The following is a 19,956-nucleotide window of genomic DNA, read 5'->3' as shown; positions in this document are numbered from 1 at the left end:
GAAAAACATTCTGTTTAGGGAAAATATATAAATTTTGGAGTCTATATTCATTTAGCTGTGAGAGTGCTCCACTTTTAAACTAAGACTTTTTCTACTGCTTTGCTCAGTGGAACTAAAACACTCCAGAATTCACTGTGGTGTTCTTTTACTTTTGTGTTAAATACACTTTTCAGCTACTCCTGTTCCTAAGGCTGGACATATAGAGGATTGTTTCTTGTTTTGTTTGTTATTAAAAAAAAATGTGTGGAATCACACAGGCATGTTGGTGTAGAGTTGGGATTATTGTTTGATTTTTATCACTTCCAGTACTTTGTAGAGACTCCTGTAGCTGTGTCAGTGTTTCCTTACCTTCATGGCCTCCCTGACTGGTTTCTTTCTAATCTTTATTCCTTTCCCAGAAACTTTTATTTTCACCATTGTCCCATATTGCCTTTCATTATTAATGACTGTCTTCCCTGTGGAAAGGCAAATAAATAATGCTGTGGAACTTCTCGTGCCCACTTCCTTTTTAAAACCATTTTTCAATTAGATCCTCGCGATCACATAATTTCTCTGAAACCTTTGGTTTTGATCAAAAGATACAACATGGAACGTTCTGGAGAACAGTATTCTGAAGATTACATGAAAGCAAAACTTTTGCAGTCAAAAGCCATGGCCTCATTTTGTTTTATCACTAAAGTCTGCCATTTTAAGAAGGTGTGTATATTTTTAAGAACCATTGTATATGCAGGTCCTTGATTGAGGTTTAGCATCTCTTGTAAGCAGACAGACGGTTGTGTTTTAGTGGAAACAACTTTTTAAGTCCTTTTGAGACTTGATGGTCGGCTAAGTTTATTAGAGATGTGCTGTTGCTTCAGATGCTGGGCTTCAGTTTTGATGTAAGGACACAGAGTTCCCATTTTATCCAGATGTTTTTACTACAGCTGTTGTTTTATTCTACATGGTGCTGTTTACTGGAATGGAGCATTATAGCATTGGTATTTCCTCCTCCAACGTTGAGTCTAATAAAAAAATAAATAAATAAATTGTTGAGGTTTCTGGACTTTTTTTTATTTGGAACTGTCTAATCACTCAAAACTTTGAAAAACAGAAGTTTAAGAATTTTATTAAACTTTCCTTGTTCTTGTAAAAATAAATAAATGTATTTAATGAGACATGAAAAGTATATAAATGTCTCCTGGCTCCATGCACAGTTGCAGCTTGTCACCCTAAAACATTCACTTTAGCTCACAAACAGAACCATTTTTTTTTTTTACTGACTTTTACATCTTAGCTGTGTTTAAAATGTATAATGTAAGAACCTAATAATCCCAAATGATAGAAAATATATGTTAAGTGTGGTATGTTGACCAAGCATGTTGTAATTTAAAAAGGGAGCATTTAGAAGGCAACGGTTGACTAAAATTCACAGAAATTTATTTTCCTGTAAAAAAAAAAAAARAAAAAAAAAGGGGGGGGGTAATTTTTTTAAACATCTGTGGTCCTTGCTGAGTGAAACTGCACAGCGAAGACCATTTCACACATCTTATATCTCAGTGGTGTCCTGGTTTACAGCATTGGGGTTCAAGTTTTCCCTGTGTGTTCTACCTCGTTAACTCTTGCTCCGCGACAGCATCACTGCGTTTCAGTATCTCAATCCTTCTCGTTTCCTTCTCCATCTTGGTTTCACAGGGCGAAAGTTACCCATTCTAAGTGGTTGCAAGCATCCATTTCCCCTAACAGGAGTACTTGCTAATCAAACAGAAACAAATGACACATTATCGGAGTTATTATGGGAAGCAATTATGAGGCCTTTGATTGTTCACTAGCATATAAAAAACAAATCATGTTCTGTAGTGAGACGTCTCTTGTTCTGCAGATAAACACAGAACAAGGCAAGAAAACATGGAGAGGGGAAGAAAAAAAAGTGTCATATCAATGAGGGAAGATCTGCCATAATCAGAGTCTAGTTCAAGCGGGCCAGACAAGAAATCCAGTAGAGAGTCTGGGTGGCAACAGATTAGAAGAGGTCACGTCATGCTAATGAGAGTCATTACCATCACATGATAGCCAAATAAACTAATTGCCAGATTATTTACGAGACAGTGTGTCCTAAATCAAAAGGTTAATTACATCTGAGACAAAGTCCTTCGCTGAAAACTGACCTTTTGGACTGTTCTTTTTTTTTTTTTTTTTTACCCCTTTCTCTGTCTTTCTACTACTGTTTTGCACAAAAGACAAAAAGGAAACATCTAGATAGAGTTGGCTGCTTGTTTATTGATAAGCTTCAGGCACAGACCCTTGCCTGTTTCTTTTGTTGTTGTTTTTTTTTTTTTTTTTGCTTTTTTTCCCCATAAAGTACCAGGCTGCATAATTACCAAACATCATCAGACAAGACGTGGTGCCACCGAGGACATTATGTTTCCTGAAGTTTCTGCGCCCCGAAGCCTTCCCGCAGCCGCTAAAGAATGTTTGCTCTTCTTGAAATTAGATGGGTTTAATTGCTGTGGAACAGCAGCGAAAAAAAAAAAAAAAGCCCCCCTCTTAATATGCACACACAAGCACTCTCATACATAAAAAGTCTAAAATCAGGCCGACTAATTATGCTAATAGCCAATTGTTCAGCCGTGGTGATGTGTTTACTGAGCGAGTTGATGTGTTTCCTTTTGCTTCGTCATAAGGCGGCCTGTCTACGGGTCCTCTGTGAGATCGCTGCACCTGAAGGCAAGAGGACTGCGCCCTCATCCATCCTGCCTAACCCATTACCCTTGGACAGGGAAGAAGATAAATATTGTTGCAGATGCCTAACTCTCCACAAATGAGATTTTTCAAGCCAGATTTATCAAGCCTTGGCGGGGTGTTTAAGGCTCCAAAACTTGGCCCTCGGCATGATAAAATGGCAGCACATGTTTCTGAATCACCCACCACCGTGTTATTGCCAAAGGGTTATGATGATACCGTCAAGTTTTCTTTTTTTTTTTCTTCTTCTTCTAGTTGTTGTTGTGCTCTTCTGCATCTTAGCCACCACAGCTTTTATGATATATTTTCTGGGAACCTGTGATTTTGAAAAGTTGGTGATCAGTCAGTTTAAGGAAAGTGCAACTTTTTCTTTGTTTACGTGTTTCTATATTTTTAATGCCAAATAGTTTTTCCCAGAGAACAAAAATAGTTTCTATCTTACTGTAATTTAAAAAGAAAAGTTATTTACCTTGTATGCATGGTTGAAACCAGATAGCTACACACACTTTATAAAAAATATGTACAACTTTTTTCATTCTTACTAATATTTATATAAGTAAGTAATTGTGGTACTAAAACGGTTTTAAATCAGTTTTAGTACCACAATTGTCTTGTATTAATTCCAAAAATAATCAGAAATAGTTACTTTTTAGAGATTTTTCTCAAACCTTCTTTAAATTCAAAACTTAACATTTTGAACTGAGAACAGAGCTTTTTGATGGCCAACCCAAAACATTGACTTTGTCCTTGAACCACCTTTTCACCACTTTAGCTCTATGGTCATTGTCCATTTGGAAGAACCCAACCCATAATTTCCTCACTGATGTTGATAGATTAATATCTGGGGGACACGATCCATCATTTACCTGAAAAGTAGACTAGTTAGACTTTACCTCGGAGTTTAATCTTGCACTCTTTTGCCCAAAAATGCATTATCAGGTATGATTCCTTAAAACGCCATCAATATGAGTTAACGTATCAACACCATAGGAAGCCATGACATTATTATTCATGTTGTGTGGAAGTATTTAGCTACAGTAAATTTAAAGGTTCTGGTCGAGCTGAACTGTATAAATCACTTCTAATTTTTGCAGCTGCATGATGAAAATGTCATAAATCCTAAATAAGTATCAAATATGTTGGTCAGTGTTGTATTAATTATGGTTCAAAAGCAACTTCAAACAGGTGGATCTTCAGCGTCGGTTTAAAGAAACTCTGTGTTTCGACTGTTTTGCAGTTTTCTGGAAGTTTGTTCCAGTTTTGTGGTGCATAGAACCTGAATGCTGAATGCAGCACAGACATTAGAGATAAGCATTTGAACTAAAGTAAGACTGAGTTGGGTTATAAAACAGCATTTTAAGATCTGGCATTATTAGAAAGTCAAGTGATCCACAGCCCAAAGTGAAGAACCAACTATCAGTCTTGCACCGAACAATTCTGGAGTCTTGGGAAGAACGGCAAGAAGAAAGTCAGAAAGTTTGCAGTTTTCCACAAGCCTTGTAGGGGACACAGCAAATGAGAAGGTGTTTTGCCACACGTAGGGCTTGGCCTTAGTGCAACGCGCCATGTTGCAGAACTCTAACACCGCATATCATGCTGAACACACCATGCCCACTGTGAAACATTGTGGGTCATGCTGTGGGGGATGCTTTTTCACAAGCAGGAACAGGAAACCTGGTCAGATGTGGTGGAAAGACGAATCAAGGTACATACAAATCAATCCTGGAAGAAAACTTCTTAGAGACAGCAGGGCTTTGAGGGCAGAGGGTCCACCTCCAGCTGGACACTGACCCTAAACACATAGTCAGAAGTGTAACGAAACCATACTGATATATTTATTACAACAGTCTGGTCAGAGTCTAGACATGATTGAGGAGAGATACCCTCAACAAACAATCCTGTGTATTTAGACAACAGTGCAAAGTATCAAATCATAAAGACTGAATACAAATGCACATTTTTATTTCTGCAAATTATACAATGATGCAGATTTTTCCTTCTCCTTCACAGTTTTTTTACTTTGTTTTTTGCTGATCAAGTAAAAAAACCTTGAAAAGTGTGGTTGTAATGTGATGCCATGCGGGGAAAAGCAAGTGGGATGAATGCTTTTGAAAATACCAGTTTATGAAACAAAAACAGTAATTACAGAAAAATCAAATGCATATTTTTGTTCTATGAACCTTTTCTCTAGTTTGACATTTCAGGATATACATATATCTTTTTAGGTTAGTTTAACAAGCTAGCAGTGAAGTTATAGTGATGAATGAAATCAAAAGATTAAACGGTTGTAAACCGTTTTAATTGTTAAATGAAAAGTTTACTCCACCGTTTTGGTGCTACATGATCCATCACATTTCCACTTTTTGCATATAATCTAAAAGGACTACAACTTTTTCAGAAGGCCATATTACTTATGATAACACTTGGAATATCTTTTGTGGTCTGCACTCGAGTGGTAGGGAACACCCTGAAGACGTTACCATCAATCATTCATCAAAGGGCCAATGAAGTATTTTAGAATCCTTACTTAGCTCATCTTGCATGTAGTAGAAAACCAAAACTCCTATGTGCTGTGAGAACTTAGATTTATACGTAAGTTTAGTCTAATGAAGTTTAATAAACCACTCAATGGAGTTAATCAAATCAGAAAAAAAAATGTCAGCTTAACTTAATTCTGGAGATGAAAGTAATTTAAATTTAATTTTTAATATAAAAATATATTTTTAGAAAGGCCTTTTTCTTTTATTTTTATAACTGATGCTTGATTCTACTCTGTGTCCCCGTACACATGCGGTTTATTTTATTTGTGGAAATTATTAGGGGGGTTAAAAACCTTATAAAATACATAAACTGACTACCTTTTTCTAATGTTGAGAGCCCTTTCTCGCAAGTTGAATTTTAATAAGTGTCGTGGGAGTCGTTAGAGCGTTTGCACCACAGCAGTAATGCTGAACAGTAACATAACTATGAAAAATCATTCGAAGGCGGAGGCCAAACTATAAATGCTGAAACTCTTAACCAGTGGGGAAACACTTCTCTCTCAACTGGAAATGTACACGTCTGCGTGTTGTGGTGGTCTCTAGTGGTTGTTTATAAAATGAACATAAAATTGGGACCGAACAATTTAACTGCAATATCACTTAGAGAAAAACAACAGGCAGGAGAAATTTTTTTTTTTTAACCTGAAATAAGTGTAAGCATGAAGAAATGACAAAATGATGCAAAAATCACAAAATTTGAAACTCTGGAGACGAGGCAAGACGGACGATAAAACAAAGGTGTTTTCATAAAGGTGACCCCAGATGACGAGTTTCCTGATGCATATCAACACTCTCTCCTCTCGCGCCCGAGCCAACGGGGAGCCTGGAGCGTCTGCAAATGAACGATCTGTCAGGAGGCTGTTTATATCGCCTCTCCCACTCCTTTATTTAACACTCGCGCATTAAAAGGGAAGAGCTTTTTAATTAGCTGTGGACTCTCCTATTTTAATCAACTCACAAGCGGAGTCCTGCTGCGGCGGCCCTGACAGGCGAAGAGTGGTGATGTTCTGACTATCTCCTCAACCTCCAAAATACGCGAGTGAGGAGTTCGGCAGTCCTGCAGTCTTCAGTTTGTAGACTAAAACAATGTAGATTTCCAACTGCTTAGGTAATCGTGAGTATACTTGTTTTGACATTTATAGTGTTTGCAGAAGGGCAAACGCTATACATTTTGTGTGAAATTTTGGTGTCATGATTACAGGGGTCAGACGTATCAAAAAAATGTGCAAAAGAGTATTCTTAAGGCTAAATTAAGTCTGAAAAATCAATTAAATCTTCTGACAGATTAAGTTTAGTGTCAAGTAGTAGTAGTAGTGGAAGCAGGTACATGATACGAAAGTAGTATAATTTTAGTTTTTGCTGTATTCAGTCACATTAACTCCCACTTACTCATAAAATGTCCACTGTATTACAATATGTCTGATTTGAACCTAAAAGTTTGTTTAAAATAGATCTGCATTGAGAATGAGACCCAGTGTCTTCATCAGATTGCAAAGATACATAAAGAAGACATTTAATAAAAGCTTAAACCAATTTTTTTTTTTTAAAATGGGGCGTAAACTTTTTATAGAGCTAGCAGTTGGTTTTCCACTACTGGCATTTTTAGACTTGGAAAATATTTGCGAGGGCATAAAAAATTCACAAATATTTGATTTTATCTGCAGGGAATCACCTTTTAGTACCCTCAGGACAGAACAGGTAAACGACAAAGATTGTCACAGGGCACATAAAGTCGGGTACAAAAATAATTTCTTTACGATGACCGACCGCTTTGACGTCGTCGAGGCCGGTTTCCATGCTCGCCTCAGTACTGAGAGTTCCCTTTTCAAGGTGTTAAATACCATCCACGTGAACACCGACTGTGGAAGAGCCACAGTGTTGGTTCTGTTGGATCTCAGTGCCACATTTGACACTGTTGACTACGGCTTTATTAAAACGACTGAAGAGCTGAATAGGAATCTGACACCTGAAGGGTTCCAGTCTCGCCTGAAGAACAGGGAATTCTTTGGAAAGTAGAACACATCAGCCCAGTTCTGAAGTCTTCTCATTGCCCTCCTACGGCTCAGAAAAATAAACGTTAAAATACTTTTGTTAGTTTATAAACAACTGAATGGCTTAGCACCAAAATGCATTAAAGGTCCATTGTCTTTAACTAGGAGATCTGAAAGGACTCAGGTCTCCTAGTTTAAATCTGATCTGCTGAAGAAGCAACTCCCAGTTTTATGCACCGCAAACGTGGAACGCGCTTCCAAAAAACTGCATATATTATTAATACATTTCATGTATTTTATTATTAATATTATCATTGATGATTGTGATTATGGCATTTCACAAAATGCAACGTTTGTTTCGCACAATTAATAACTGTGTAATGTTTTCTTCATGGAAAGCACTGAACTTCCTTGTTCCTGAAATGCGCTACACCAATAAACCTGAATAAACTTCATGAAATGCGTGTAGGATCTGAATAAAATCCATCCTGCAAAACATTACAGGATGGAAAGATGGAAACACAAATGTTTTTGCATATACTCTTACATTGATTTCATGCTTTATTTGACTACATAGGAACTCTGCGTGTGTTTATTGTAGTTATTCTGCAAAAATGTACAGATTTGAATAAACTTGGCACATAAACAATCGAAAAAAATCCACATTCATTAACGTCGGTCGCATCTCCTGTCCTTCAGCGCGGCTCCTGACTTCTGCTGTGTCTTTCATCTGTGGAGCAGCTTTAAGGTCCGAACCAAAAAAAAAACAAAAAAAAATAAATAACACCAACAGACACAGTAAGTCACAGGAGCTTCTCTTTTCAGTCATTTGATGTAGTTGCCATGCAGTCAGTGGGACACTTTGGATTTTATTTAGCATCTTTTATTTAGATGACAGGACTTGAACAGATTGCACTAGGCTCGCACACACAAAAGATGAATCAAAGATGAAAACAAAAACAACTCAGAAAAATCAAAGAAGACATTTGCCAAATAATGTAATGCAATTAAAATGGAGAGAGCTGTCGAGTCCACTCCCTTCAGCCACCAGTGACTTTTTGATCTTTTATTACACGTTGGAGAGTAGCCCACTGTTCGACTATGATGTGCAATCTGCTCGCCTCTCATATTGTCATGCAAATACATTAGCTCAGGAGATGGCTTCCTCCACAGTGCTCTCCGTGGACAACACTCATTAAACTAATTACACATTGAACCTAAACTGAGAGGAGCGTAATGGGCTATGTGATATTCACGAGAAACTTATGCCGCTGGGAACATGCCAGCGCAAATTTATGACACCACCATTCCACACCTGCTTGAAACTCACGCCCAGAGAAAGCATGATGGGTCTTTTAAAACTATTTGAGTAATTGGTCATGTGGTTGTAAAAAGCGATAGAGGGGAAAACGGGATGCTATTCTGAATTTAAAAGTTATTGTTTTTTTTCTTTGTTTGAGCCGAAACAAGATTCATTTTGTCGTCACGATAACTTCATAGGACTGGGATCGATTGATGCTAAATGATAGCAGTGTTTCAGAGGCGGCAGGTCAGAGCGACCCCGAACCGTTTCACGTTTCAAACATAGGTGATCTGCTGTTTTCTTCATTTCCTACTTCCACTTCTTTTCATTTACAAATAATGCAGAAATCCTTTTCGCATCTAATTCATAGAACAGATGTGTAAAGGAAAGAATGAGCCAATTCTTAAAAACAACAAAAAAGACACTGCCACACACTGTGAAATTACAAAGTTTAACACACAATGTTTTGTTCATCAGACAAATGCGTTTCAAAGATTACACATTCCTATGAATTGAAACTGTTTGCCAGTGTAGTACCTACAAGTTTGATTGCGGTTGCAATTAGTAGTATGAAAGGCCACGGCAACAAAAATCAGATTTCAGCAAAATATCTGAATTGAGCAACAATGCAGGTTGCTTGATTGATTGCTTTGTGACTTTGAGTCAGTCTAGTCATTTTTTTGTTGTTTTTTTGTTTTTGTAAATAGCTTGACAGGAAAAAAACAACACAGTTTTGGTCAATAAAATAAACTCTGATTGACATCTATAATTTAAGTACATAAATAAAAAAATAATAAAAAGTGACCACTTTTAAACTGGAACTGGTAAATTTCCCCAAAGACCAACCAAATGGTCACCTGAAAATTTCGTTGGAGCTTTGGAAACAACAATGAGAAAAACAACAAGGAAGGAATTACCGGGCATGTGTGTAATGTGGGCACACATGCCCACATTACCGTGGGGCCATGTGTGCAAAATGTGACTTTTGCGTGAAGGGTTTACTCTCAAGATTCGTCAATAGGAGTTGTATTTATTTGGTTTAAATGTGTTTTTGTTTCTCTTTTTTTTCTTTTGCATATTTCACATGAAAAGCAAAAATGAAACCTCTTTCTTCAATCTAATAGTGCGAAAGACAGGCTTTTGAGCAGACATACAGGAATATAAATTCTGGTGTATTTTGCCTCAGTCTACCCAACAAAACTTTATGAAGCGCGAAGTTGCTCCACCATGAAGCAAACAAGCCTGTAGGTTTGAAGAGGGTGCGATTAGGGAGATGCCCTCTTCGCAAGTGACTTACCACATGGAGTTTCTTATTACAGTTACAAGTATCATGAGAGTCATCCTTCTCATCCTATAAAAGTTTCTCTCTCGTTTTTTGGTGTCGTTCTTACCCGGGAATTGGTGAATCAAATGCTTTGCAATGGAAAAAAAAAAAAAAAACAGAATTAAAGACTTACCTGAACAAAAATCTCAATCTCACATCACTGACTTCTCCTGCAAAAGGCCATGTCTCCTTTGGGGGAAAGAGTAGATGAAACAGCTTCAATGGGAGTAAATGCATTTAAGCTGTTTGGTGCAATGAAAATGTAAAATGTTCAAACAGTTGTGTTTTGAGTTGGTCTCATAGTCACAGTTTGAAAATGTCTTCAAACATCCCAATTGAGGCCTGTATTCTATGCTAAAAACCACCAATGAAAACACAAATGTTTCACGTTGTTTCACCAAATACCACTGAATTTACACGGACTCCCATTTAAGGCATATGACTTAAATGGGAGTTCATGCAGGGCAGGGAAGTTGCAAAACAGCTAAACACTGAAGCGTTTGTATCCATTTAGACATCACAGGGCCAACGCAGGAACGAACAAAGCAAACTTTGCCTATTACACTCACCTAATTGCGGCTTAGTGTACGCACCTATCTGTAATTTGAGCGTTAACCAACAAAGACACTGTGCAAAACAGATAAAAATTAAATAAGACCAAATGTTTTGTGGATTCCCCCCCAAACTTTTCTCTTCTGGAACAGGAAATTCTTGATGACTACAACTTTTTTGAGACCCTGTTTTTCACTACCTCCACCATTACCATTACCGTGTGGGCATGTGTGCATAATCGCAGCTCAAAGAAAAAAAGGAAAGCATTTAATTCTCTTCGCTCTCCATGCAGCCGTCTAATAGGCATGAAAGAATTAATACGTTGCTGTTTTTATACTTTGCTAATAAATTTGCGCTGCTATGTTTATTACATCCCACACTGAGGCAAGGGTATCACTTTTCATTGGGAAGGACTATTTGTTCAAATGTTTTATTTCAGTGCAACTCTCTGGCTTTACTTGTGAGCCTCCCCGCTTGCTTTCGTTCCTTTTTTCCTTTTTTTTTTTTTTACTTCTTCTACCCCCTCCTCACTGCACTAAACACATCCAGACAGGCTGTGATGGTGTGCGCTGGAAGTTTTCCATGCATCATAATTGTTTCGCTAATTTACTATGCTAATTGAGTAATTAATTCGGGAACAGGAGATTAGAAGGGGGCAAAAATACAGAAATAAATAAACAAGTAAAGCGTTGAACGTTACCGGCGGGGCTACCATTTTCCTCTGACATTAGGGATGCAGACTGACTTGAACGCTCAAGCATGTTTGTTTCCTTTGCCCAAGGCTAGCTGGTGGATGTGCTTGGCAGGCAGGCACGGTGTTAGCATCCCAAACTTCTCTCTGTGGGACTTCACAACCTCTAGGAAGAAATTGCTTGCTGCATCACCTCATTTCAGCTCCAGTGGAGTGGTCAAACTTAATGGTTACCAACATGTACACATTGAGGGATTTTTATGTTGAGAGAGAAATTCTACTAAATAGAAAACTGTGCGTGCCAGCGTCAGGCACTGGCATGACTGAACTCATGAGGAAACATGATTGCTATTCATAAAAAAGTTCTTCTATATTAAAAGAGCTTGGAGCTACAGTTGGTGAAATCACCTGAAAAGCCAACAGGGATTTCTAATTTGTAGAGATCCCTTATTCATTAAAACAAAAGAATGCCTGCCAAACGTTTTACACGCAATTTATCAATCGGCTAAAATAGAAACCATTATATTTTCAAAACAGCTATGTCTATACTGTTCCAATTTCCCTGTATCCATGAAGCAAGGTTTTAAGGCTCTTGTGCAATTGAGAGAGGAAACCACAAGATGGCACCCACACAGTTCACAAATTTCAACCTACTTTCCGTCCATGATGAAAAAGTCTGTTTTGATGTCTCTTCATTTTGTCCTTTGTAACAACTTCTGTTTTATAAATTATGGAACAAATCCTTTTTTCCATGTCTCTTATGTTGTTGAAGGGACATTTACTGATGTCTTGATGTGTGTTTCATTTAGAAATGCCCACATTTTAATATATTTTTAAACCCGATCTCCAAAATGAAGGTAAGCCGCAAAAAGGCCAGAACTAAGGAAGCTGGCTGCTCAAAGAAAATGATGTCCGAAAATGTTTGAAACAGTTGTTAAAAAAAAATAAGCAGTGCAAGTCACTAAGTTCAGAGCTTTAACAGGCAGTAAGAAACCACATGTACCCAGGATATGGAATAAACTGTGGAATTTTTTTTTGTACTAAACCACTCCTGCTCTTATTAGTTTGAAATAAACTTTCATGTAATGTAGTCCCAGGACCAATTTCCTTTGGTTGTTTGCCCTAGGACTTGCAATTTTATAAAGTGAGTCTGGAGGAAGAGTGGGGAGGCACACTATTCAAGTTGAGGTCTGGTATCAAACAACTTTGGGAGCGGTGTCCTCTGCTGGTGTTGGTCAGCTGCATTTTCTCAGTGCCAAAGTCAGCACAAACCCATCCATCAGAGACGTTTGGAGTGCTTCTGCTGACAAGTCTCATGGTGTTTCTGATTTTTTTACTTTTATTTTTTTTCCAGTAAAACCTGGTGCATGGCTGCTCACACAGCCAAAAGTACCAATATCGCATATAAGAATACTGTATTTCTGGGCTTGGTTAGCCAACAAACTGGGCTGGCCTAAGATCTACAGAATCTATGGAGTGCCATAGGCTGATTGCTCCCATGCCACGCTGTACTGGTATTGATACAAAAAGAGTTCCAGCAAAGTTCTGAACTCGTAATGTACGCGCACTATGTGGACATCTGTTTATAAAGTTTCTTTATCAAACTTCTAGCTTTAAAGCCAAAATAATCAAAATAAGCAGAAATTAACTTATCACTCTGTGTGGAATGAATTTGTATAATATATGAGTTTTCCTTTTTGAAATTACTGAAATAAATGTACTTTATCATAACATTAAAACATATCTTAATTCTATGGGTTTTTAGCTAAAATTCTTATTTTATTCATGTCAAAAAGTCCTGTTCTTTCCTGTGTATGCCATCCGTTGGAGCCACAAAATCTCCCTCATAAAACTAGACCACTTACAGAGAGTGTGGAAAATTACAAGTCTTATCTCTGGAAACGAGCACAATGGAGCAGCAACTGTGACTGGAAGTGATCATGTGACCCACTGCCTCTGTGTCCAACAGTACAGAAGCTGCTACTGCTTCCTGTGACACGAGCGTTTGTGTTGAAGGGCCGAAGAACACGCAGTCTGTGTTGACATCAGTGTGATAGCTGAGCACATTTAACAAATTGATGATGATGCTTTTATTGCTCTGTAAGTCAGCCTGGTATTCAGGTTTAATGGAAGCTTTCATACCACTCCTTGGCGTATATTTTACATTTAAAAAAGCTAATTCTTTTTCATTTTTCAAAACATAATGATAAACAGTCATCTGTTGAGACATTATAAGGGTTTGGCTTAAAAGGTCAAAAGGATGTTTCACATCATAAAAAGGAGCATGAGCTAGTATTGACATAATATGTATGTGAAAGCAGCCTGTGAATTAACAAAAATCAGGAACTGAGTCAGAATTTTCCGGTTTCTTTTATCCTGATCCTTCCTGATTTTTCTTTCCTCCTTTATTTCCTTCCTTGGAGTTACTATCAGCCTATAGCACACCTTGTAAAGCTATTATATTACATTTCCCACAGTTATTAATTTATAACCACAAACATCAAATGATTTTATTGTGATTCTATGTGACTTTTTTTTTATCAAAAGATGCATGACAAGCATTTGTATTCAGCCCTCTTAAGTCAATACTTTGTAGAATTTCATTTGGCTGTCACAGCTGCAAATTTCTACCAACTACGGTCATGAAGAAACTCAAAACTGTTTTTGTAGATATTTTCGTCTTTTGTAAAATACCTCAAGCTTATCCAAAAAGTCTCTGTGAACAGCAATTTTCATGTCTTGCCAGATATTTTGAGTTGGATTTTAACCAAAAAATAACTGTCACATATAAGGTTTGTGCTGTATATATTAATGCACATTGTGTACATAATATATAAATATTATTAAAATAGACAAGCATTTGTAGAGGAGTGTCTCAGGTGTTCACAGATTTCAGCTGTTAAGAGGCAGTTGTGGGTATCTTCTGTATATCCAACAACAGCAAAAACACTTTTAATTATTATCCAGTTAGACAGATTTTAGTCTAAGCATATAGTTCTTCCTGAAAAAAAACAAGCCTCAAACTGAACCCATTTTTGACAAGTAAACACAATGACATTTATGTAAAGCACAGAAAAGGCAAGTCCAACCCTCCTACAAGCCTTTTGTACAAATTGCACAACCTGCTTAACAAACAGAAATGCCTTCAACAAACAACTTGGACTTTGTTAACTTTAGAGCCCGATTCCTCATGATGGGAAACATATGTGACTAAATGTATATTTAGTTGGAGACAACAATAGGAAGATGTTTCTTAGAATGTGACTGGAGCTTGGTCAGTAAGGGCTTCCTCAAAAACAATCTGCCCCGAGGAGGTGAGCTTACAAAATGCACAACAGATGTACAGTAATGGAGATGACTCATAAAAAGAAGAACACCATGTTCAGCCAAAAAATGCAAAGAACCAAATTATCCTCCTGCAATGGAAACTGCGTCCATGTTAAGAAGTGGCACTGTGCATGTTGGGAGCTGTGGGTGCCTTGGAGCGCAGTAGTTTCCCAACAGATATCCAGCGCAACACAGTGAAGCATAAAAGAAATTGCTAGTTGCGGGGGGAAAAAAATCACAAAAACTTGGCCTCTTAAATGATGATGTTAAGCAGTTTTGAAACCAGACCTTTGGAAAAGTAAAAAAAAAAAAGACAGATTGGCTCCAGCTGCCAAAGAAAAATCAAAAGCACGCCAAAGAAAAACATAGTTGGCTTCCAGTTCTTCTCAGAGTGAGACTAATGAATTGAATAAGAAGTAAATCATTATATCAAACATAGTACAACATGTAACACAGGCTCATTCTGCTGAAACGCTTGGGAGTTTGATCAATTCTCTCAGAGCGGATTGCCTGCGCAAAGCCAACGCAAAATAAAAATTATTGGTGCAATTATCGTTGGCCTTACTTTCCTCTATTGCTTCTCATGGGTTGAAAACATCAAATGAACATTGTTAGCATTTATGAGCTCTTTTAAATGTAATTAAACGGGCAATATAAACAAAAGGGTAATGAGCAAGGGGCTGTTGTGACGAAGGCTGTCGGCCACAGATATTCAGAAAACGTGAGACCAAGGATGGCAGGGGAGGGGAGAATGGTGTGTGTTCACTAATCGGAGCAGATGCACTTGGGAATTGATGTACAACAGTGTCGCATGTCCAAATCTTTATGGCCCTTTTAATCCAATGAAAAATGAGAAGTGTGCAGTAACTTTGTTAGCAGTGCATAATGCAGCCAGGGGAAATGGAACACGGGGCAGATTTGCAGGCCTCCTCCACGTTCGGTGTAAGGGCTAACCTGATTTGTGGTGTGCCAGCTATGAGACCACTATCTGCCTGTATCTGCCGAAGCCCATCAGGAGTGATTAAATAAACATGATGGACAATTTTCTGAGGACCTACTAACTGTGACATCTGGTTAGCATATGCTCAGATGTACACGTTCATTTGATCATATTTGCGCTTCAAAATGAACAGATCACAGAGCTAATCCTCTAAATATTATTCATAGATCATGTTTACAAACAAAATGATCCCAAGTGAGACAATATGAAACATAGCAGAGACTGAAAATAATGGAAATAAAATGCCTGTTTTCCATTAAGTATGATGAAAAAGCCACATTACTCGTCTGCGGCTCGACTTGGGTAAATAACTGAAGGCTCATGTGAATAAGCAGCATCATCAATCAGTGTTACTGCCATTGAAAGACGGGGATTTTAAAATTACATGAATGATTCAGAGTTAGACTATGTAAAAGTCAAGAAGCTAGACAGGTTTAAGTCCCCTGTCCAAGATTCATTACCATATATTCCATGGTTATTAACTTCGTATCCAAAAACAAAATGACGCATATTACTTTGGTAACATTTTGCATTGCATGAGAGAAATAAAATCCAACAGCTGGCTTCAGTAAATAAAAGTTTCCCAATCTCCTTTTCAGTTTAGTCTTTTGTCTGAACTCCAACATAACATTAGGGCAAATCTAAGAAGAAAGAAAATAAAGAGACATTTGTTTTTTTTCTTTTACATTGAACCAAAAATGCTGAAATGTTAAGATCAAAGTCATAGTGCTGAGAAAAGAATACAGTGATTTGTATATCATCCTACCTAAACAATCAAACCAGTACACCATGTAATTACAGTGTTATAATTTTGAAAATGAGGAAAATGTAAGTTTATAACAAGCTCACAAGAATGAGAATTTTTTTAATACCTTTTTACAAAACAAGCCCCATTTTTGTATCTTAACACAAAGTGAGGAAAGGTTTAGAAAATCAAGGCCTTGTTTTATTTAAAGCATCTGTAATTCATTGCAGAATAATTTAGCCTAGTTTTTACACACTGTTCAAGCTGAACAGTAACTAAAATAGTCCCAATGAAATAAACAGCAGTGAGATACTCTTTTTGTGTATTTTTGCAAATACAGATCCATGAGAAACATACATAACTTGTTATATTTATGTATCTCTGTCAAAGCTGTGGTCAGTAGTCCAATGACCACGAAGAATTGATCTAAATTAGCAAAAAATGAAAAACACAGAACATTGGAGGCTACTGCCAAGTTCCTCTACTCATACTTATTGTCAAGAAACATTCGATAGAAGTCCATTAAGCTACCAAAGTAAACAGTCATTTATACATGCTACTCTAACTCAGCATGTAGCTGGTGTAGTGTAGCTACTTTATAGTTACTGGTTTACTTTTACTTCAATAACATCAGGTAAAGACTGATGTTACCTGATGGTCATGAAGGCCAACTCTCGAGTCTTGAGTTCCAGCCAAGTCAAATGAAATATTTATTTTTCCATGGCAAGTTGCAGAGTTCAGTCACTTTGTCTGGTTGAAGATTTATAGACTTTTACCTTTTAATAAATAATATATATGAAGGTATTTGTCCTATATTATAGATAATCCTTCATTACAGAGATAAGCATTTGGTCTTCTTCTTAAGTAAGATAAATATATGATTTAAACTCGTGCAGTTCGAGTACTGGCACTATCGCTATGAATTATCGCTTCTAGTTTAGCAAATCATTTGTTCACACGCTGAACACACGTTCAAAAATGTGTGTCTGAATAGGGGATACAATAAGAATGTGTGCAATGTGATAGTGTGGATGTTGTCCAAAAAAAGCCCCGTGTCCATTTGTCCAGTCACTCCCATCTTCATGCATCTGACCACTCCACTGTGATTAATTAGGAAAATTTGGTTGAACTGGTCCATCAGCAGCCTCAGGGAGAGGATGAAAATATTTACAGAGCTCCCATGAAGGGATTTCATTAGTAGTTGTCTCTTGTTGGGCTGCCTCCTCTATGTGTTCATGCCAAAAAACTCTCTTAAAGTTGGTCTTGCAAGTGTGGCAACTGTTAAATGTCATTGTAAAAGTGACCAAGTGAGACAATAATGACTTTCTCCTTTGTTTACAGATAGAAAAAAGGATACCACCTCTTAACTTTAATATGTGTGTCTTTGTACCATGACATGCACTAGAGTATAGTACAGCCTGAAAAAAAAGCCTGAATAAATAGAAGCTACAGCAGGCACATTAACCATTCTGTCCTTCCAAGGGTAAAACAATGCACAAACAATCCTGGGAAATTGGTTAACATCATTCTTTTGGCTAATGTTTGTTTCTCACTTTGCTGTGCAGTGATTGGCATGTAAGACTCCCCGCTGGGGTGTTATTTCCTCCAGCAATTTTTCCTTGTCTATTCATCCCAGCATTCTCAGCTTGGGCTGACTGACCTCAGAAACTTCCAACGCAAAGACCCATAAAGGGAACAGAGTGCCTCATGTTATCTGGGGGATATAAATACAAATCTCTTGAGCAATTTACTGGTCTAAGACACCAATCAGTCTTTTTTTTTTTTTATTGTGCTTGGACTTGTATAGCTCGATGAATTATGAATCAGAGGAAACATTCTATCGAGCTGATGGTTAATAAAGGAGGAGAAATTTGAATTTTACAAGGACACCCAGGATATTTCAATTATTTAAAAATAAAAAAAAACTTTTCACTGATTTTTTTCTTGGTGATACATGATGTATTTAAAATGTGCTACTTGAATGCTAAAACTATCCAGTGAAAAAGTTGTGATTGGCAAAACAGTCAAAGTCAGTTTGCCTACTTTTGGAAAATATCTTTCTTTTATAAAATACCAACGTAGTTATTCCATTGAAGAAACATACAATGTTTAGAAAAAATGTATATTAAACACTATACAGTTTGCCTGGATCATTGGCATTGTTAACTTTCTCCTTTCTATTATGTTTGGAAATTGGCTTAAATGCCCTTTTTAGTTTCTTGAGTTTGCTGAGAGGAGAGATGTTTGTAAAGTCTGACAATTAGTGGGAGGAAGGATCTGTGAGCCTGGGATGCGTCAGTCGATCACATAAGGAACACTCCAGTTCAGCAAACCCTTCATGCATGGAACCGGGAGACACGGTCTAACAACTATGTTATTTTACAACAGCTGCACATTTTAAAACATGATAAACTGGTTATTCTTTCCAATTTGAAGATAAAAGTTTGTAACCGATGTGCAAAATATAAGAAGGCTCCAAGACACCATTTAAATAATATACTCTGCTGTATTTCATTTGGGATTTTCTGCACATGTTTTCGTCAATTTATTTGTGGATTACAACAGTCATTGACCAAATGTCTCACTTTTTGGCAGAAGAGATAATGCATCCCTATGAAGACATAAATGGCAGCAGGCGAAAGTATAGAGAAAAGTAAAGAGAGTGTTACAGCTGAAATTATTCAGTTAATTTCTCATAGCCCTTTTCCTCATCCAACAATCAGGCTCCAAAAATAACAAGTTGCTTCACCAAGGACAGGTGTTTACTTTTGATGACAGAAACCTGGCTCCATTCATGTATGCCAGACTTTACTATAAAGACAACCAGCAATAGGACTCTCTGGTTTACTAGGATGATGGACTCCAGTCAGAGCTAATAGTGGGAGGTTGGCCGTTGTAGAGACATTAACACGAACTGGGTCAGGGACACTGACTCTGGGCAGACTTTGCTCCCATGGTTGTGAAATACAGACCCATCTATTTAGCAAAGGGAATTATCTTTAGTAATGATAGCTGCTATTTACATTCCACCTACTGCTGATGCTAGTGTGGCTCTTCATTACAACATTAGCCCCTATAGTTAATCAGCATTCCTAACAGCAGAGGATTTCAAATATGTGGATTTAAAAGCAGCTTTCCCAAAAACTTCAATGGCTCGTAAAGTGTGCAACTAAAAGCTACTTTGCTCCCACACTCAGTTAAGTCTGACCATATGTCACTGCTGATGATTCCTGCATACATTCCGCTATAACATGCTTGTACTGCCACAAGAACAATCACATTGCGGCATGATTGATTTGAAAGAACCAACTGGGGTATCCAACTGGTCTAAATAACTACCGTCTGGTGGCTCTTTCTAGTGCTGATGAAGTGTGTTGAGTTCAGAGTCATTTCATTTCATTGATCCCTCCCTCCTCCAATGTGCAGAGCAAACAGATCTAGCATAGATGCCATTGTGGCTGCTCTCCATGCTGTTCTGTCCCACCTGAAGCACCAAAGGAGCTATGCACAGTTCCTCTTCACTGGCTTTAGTACTGCTTTTAAAACTACAGTATGATAGACTGAAATGGAAGCTGTTAGCCCAGACTCTTTCCCATTCCACCTGTCTCTGACTTATAGGCTTTCTAATAAAGTTCATGCAAAGGGTCACAATGGTCACCCACTAGCACTAACACTAGCTCTCCATAGGACCTTGGGTTGACCCCTGTCCTCCTCACTCTGTTCCCAACAATCCACAACTCACAATAACAAATATGTCAACAAATT

The sequence above is a fragment of the Poecilia reticulata genome, linkage group LG20 (genome assembly GCF_000633615.1).
Source record: "Poecilia reticulata strain Guanapo linkage group LG20, Guppy_female_1.0+MT, whole genome shotgun sequence".
NCBI lineage: Eukaryota > Metazoa > Chordata > Actinopteri > Cyprinodontiformes > Poeciliidae > Poecilia > Poecilia reticulata.
The sequence above is the reverse complement of the archived record's forward strand: the minus strand, read 5'-3'. Positions refer to the sequence as shown.